This window comes from Anomalospiza imberbis, chromosome 12 (assembly GCF_031753505.1).
Source record: "Anomalospiza imberbis isolate Cuckoo-Finch-1a 21T00152 chromosome 12, ASM3175350v1, whole genome shotgun sequence".
NCBI classification, from domain to species: Eukaryota; Metazoa; Chordata; class Aves; order Passeriformes; family Viduidae; genus Anomalospiza; species Anomalospiza imberbis.
In genome coordinates, this window is record NC_089692.1 from 1,725,301 (window position 1) to 1,729,603 (window position 4,303).

Below are 4,303 nucleotides of genomic sequence, written 5' to 3' on the forward strand. Positions count from 1 at the left end.
AATGGAAAGCGTTCCAGGACAACTTGCCTGGGTTTTGACTTGGTCCTGATGCGTCCCACCTTGGCAAGTCTTGCTCGTCGCCAGAGGCTCCGAGATGCACAGAAGACGGTGACAGCTGCTGAAAAGAAGGGCAGCGGTGAGTTTGTCGACAAGCAAGAACATAGGCAGCTGCCTGTGCTTGGGAAGGAGCAGCTGCCTGGTTTTGGCAATTGCCTTCACAGCGCCCAGAAGCCCGGTGCTCTGCTGCTTTGTTTTTCGCAGTCAGTCAATTGCACACTAGTGAAGCTGTGCCAGGCTCTTCAGCTTTGCTGCTTTTGAGCATCTGTGCTCCACTTAGGCTCTGTGACATCTCTCGAGGTTGTTTGCCTCGGCCAGGCTGGAAAGTGCCCGCTAGTACCTAGAGCTGGGCAGGAGAGGGCAGAGAGCACTTCCAGCTGACAGCAGGTTGCAGATTGCCTCGGAAAGAGCCGTGTCCTTGGAATGTGCAGCAAATCCTCTTTCTTTGCAAACCGCGGTTAGTGTGCAGTGCAGGTACGCTCTCCCCTTGCCAAATGGAGTGGGAAAGCTTTTCGCTAAGCTAGAGATGACTAGAGAAGCAGAAGCGCGGCTCCGGAGCTATCCGGAGGAAAGTGCCGCTTCCCGGCGTCTTTCGGCTTGAAGCGGCGCTCCAGAGCGCTTTGCTGCCGCTTTACTGAGCTGTGCGCGAATTAGCCGCTTCTGCGCCTCCGAGAAGCAGAGATCGCGGTTGCTTGGAAGAGGCGAAGAACGAAGCCGCAAAGAAGCGGGCTTGTGTGCGAAGCCTTCCGACTGCCGGAGGACGGTGGCTGCCGCTCTCCTGCCTGTTGAATTCACTCTCGGCAAGCGAATGGAAAGCGTTCCAGGACAACTTGCCTGGGTTTTGACTTGGTCCTGATGCGTCCCACCTTGGCAAGTCTTGCTCGTCGCCAGAGGCTCCGAGATGCACAGAAGACGGTGGCAGCTGCTGAAAAGAAGGGCAGCGGTGCGTTTGTCGACAAGCAAGAACATAGGCAGCTGCCTGTGCTTGGGAAGGAGCAGCTGCCTGGTTTTGGCAATTGCCTTCACAGCGCCCAGAAGCCCGGTGCTCTGCTGCTTTGTTTTTCGCAGTCAGTCAATTGCACACTAGTGAAGCTGTGCCAGGCTCTTCAGCTTTGCTGCTTTTGAGCATCTGTGCTCCACTTAGGCTCTGTGACATCTCTCGAGGTTGTTTGCCTCGGCCAGGCTGGAAAGTGCCCGCTAGTACCTAGAGCTGGGCAGGAGAGGGCAGAGAGCACTTCCATCTGACAGCAGGTTGCAGATTGCCTCGGAAAGAGCCGTGTCCTTGGAATGTGCAGCAAATCCTCTTTCTTTGCAAACCGCGGTTAGTGTGCAGTGTAGGTACACTCTCCCCTTGCCAAATGGAGTGGGAAAGCTTTTCGCTAAGCTAGAGATGACTAGAGAAGCAGAAGCGCGGCTCCGGAGCTATCCGGAGGAAAGTGCCGCTTCCCGGCGTCTTTCGGCTTGAAGAGGCGCTCCGGAGCGCTCCGCTGGCGCTCTGCTGAGCTGTGCGCGAATTAGCCGCTTCTGCGCCTCCGAGAAGCAGAGATCGCGGTTGCTTGGAAGAGGCGAAGAACGAAGCCGCAAAGAAGCGGGCTTGTGTGCGAAGCCTTCCGACTGCCGGAGGACGGTGGCTGCCGCTCTCCTGCCTCTTGAATTCACTCTCGGCAAGCGAATGGAAAGCGTTCCAGGACAACTTGCCTGGGTTTTGACTTGGTCCTGATGCGTCCCACCTTGGCAAGTCTTGCTCGTCGCCAGAGGCTCCGAGATGCACAGAAGACGGTGGCAGCTGCTGAAAAGAAGGGCAGCGGTGAGTTTGTCGACAAGCAAGAACATAGGCAGCTGCCTGTGCTTGGGAAGGAGCAGCTGCCTGGTTTTGGCAATTGCCTTCACAGCGCCCAGAAGCCCGGTGCTCTGCTGCTTTGTTTTTTCGCAGTCAGTCAATTGCACACTAGTGAAGCTGTGCCAGGCTCTTCAGCTTTGCTGCTTTTGAGCATCTGTGCTCCACTTAGGCTCTGTGACATCTCTCGAGGTTGTTTGCCTCGGCCAGGCTGGAAAGTGCCCGCTAGTACCTAGAGCTGGGCAGGAGAGGGCAGAGAGCACTTCCATCTGACAGCAGGTTGCAGATTGCCTCGGAAAGAGCCGTGTCCTTGGAATTGCAGCAAATCCTCTTTCTTTGCAAACCGCGGTTAGTGTGCAGTGCAGGTACGCTCTCCCCTTGCCAAATGGAGTGGGAAAGCTTTTCGCTAAGCTAGAGATGACTAGAGAAGCAGAAGCGCGGCTCCGGAGCTATCCGGAGGAAAGTGCCGCTTCCCGGCGTCTTTCGGCTTGAAGAGGCGCTCCGGAGCGCTCCGCTGGCGCTCTGCTGAGCTGTGCGCGAATTAGCCGCTTCTTCGCCTCCGAGAAGCAGAGATCGCGGTTGCTTGGAAGAGGCGAAGAACGAAGCCGCAAAGAAGCGGGCTTGTGTGCGAAGCCTTCCGACTGCCGGAGGACGGTGGCTGCCGCTCTCCTGCCTCTTGAATTCACTCTCGGCAAGCGAATGGAAAGCGTTCCAGGACAACTTGCCTGGGTTTTGACTTGGTCCTGATGCGTCCCACCTTGGCAAGTCTTGCTCGTCGCCAGAGGCTCCGAGATGCACAGAAGACGGTGGCAGCTGCTGAAAAGAAGGGCAGCGGTGAGTTTGTCGACAAGCAAGAACATAGGCAGCTGCCTGTGCTTGGGAAGGAGCAGCTGCCTGGTTTTGGCAATTGCCTTCACAGCGCCCAGAAGCCCGGTGCTCTGCTGCTTTGTTTTTCGCAGTCAGTCAATTGCACACTAGTGAAGCTGAGCCAGGCTCTTCAGCTTTGCTGCTTTTGAGCATCTGTGCTCCACTTAGGCTCTGTGACATCTCTCGAGGTTGTTTGCCTCGGCCAGGCTGGAAAGTGCCCGCTAGTACCTAGAGCTGGGCAGGAGAGGGCAGAGAGCACTTCCATCTGACAGCAGGTTGCAGATTGCCTCGGAAAGAGCCGTGTCCTTGCAATGTGCAGCAAATCCTCTTTCTTTGCAAACCGCGGTTAGTGTGCAGTGCAGGTACGCTCTCCCCTTGCCAATGGAGTGGGAAAGCTTTTCGCTGAGATAGAGATGACTAGAGAAGCAGAAGCGCGGCTCCGGAGCTATCCGGAGGAAAGTGCCGCTTCCCGGCGTCTTTCGGCTTGAAGCGGCGCTCCGGAGCGCTCCGCTGCCGCTCTACTGAGCTGTGCGCGAACTAGCCGCTTCTTCGCCTCCGAGAAGCAGAGATCGCGGTTGCTTGGAAGAGGCGAAGAACGAAGCCGCAAAGAAGCGGGCTTGTGTGCGAAGCCTTCCGACTGCCGGAGGACGGTGGCTGCCGCTCTCCTGCCTCTTGAATTCACGCTCGGCAAGCGAATGGAAAGCGTTCCAGGACAACTTGCCTGGGTTTTGACTTGGTCCTGATGCGTCCCACCTTGGCAAGTCTTGCTCGTCGCCAGAGGCTCCGAGATGCACAGAAGACGGTGGCAGCTGCTGAAAAGAAGGGCAGCGGTGAGTTTGTCGACAAGCAAGAACATAGGCAGCTGCCTGTGCTTGGGAAGGAGCAGCTGCCTGGTTTTGGCAATTGCCTTCACAGCGCCCAGAAGCCCGGTGCTCTGCTGCTTTGTTTTTCGCAGTCAGTCAATTGCACACTAGTGAAGCTGAGCCAGGCTCTTCAGCTTTGCTGCTTTTGAGCATCTGTGCTCCACTTATGCTCTGTGACATCTCTGGAGTTGTTTGCCTCGGCCAGGCTGGAAAGTGCCCGCTAGTACCTAGAGCTGGGCAGGAGAGGGTAGAGAGCACTTCCATCTGACAGCAGGTTGCAGATTGCCTCGGAAAGAGCCGTGTCCTTGGAATGTGCAGCAAATCCTCTTTCTTTGCAAACCGCGGTTAGTGTGCAGTGTAGGTACACTCTCCCCTTGCCAAATGGAGTGGGAAAGCTTTTCGCTAAGCTAGAGATGACTAGAGAAGCAGAAGCGCGGCTCCGGAGCTATCCGGAGGAAAGTGCCTCTTCCCGGCGTCTTTCGGCTTGAAGCGGCGCTCCGGAGTGCTCCGCTGGCGCTCTGCTGAGCTGTGCGCGAATTAGCCGCTTCTGCGCCTCCGAGAAGCAGAGATCGCGGTTGCTTGGAAGAGGCGAAGAACGAAGCCGCAAAGAAGCGGGCTTGTGTGCCAAGCCTTCCGACTGCCGGAGGACGGTGGCTGCCGCTCTCCTGCCTCTTGAATT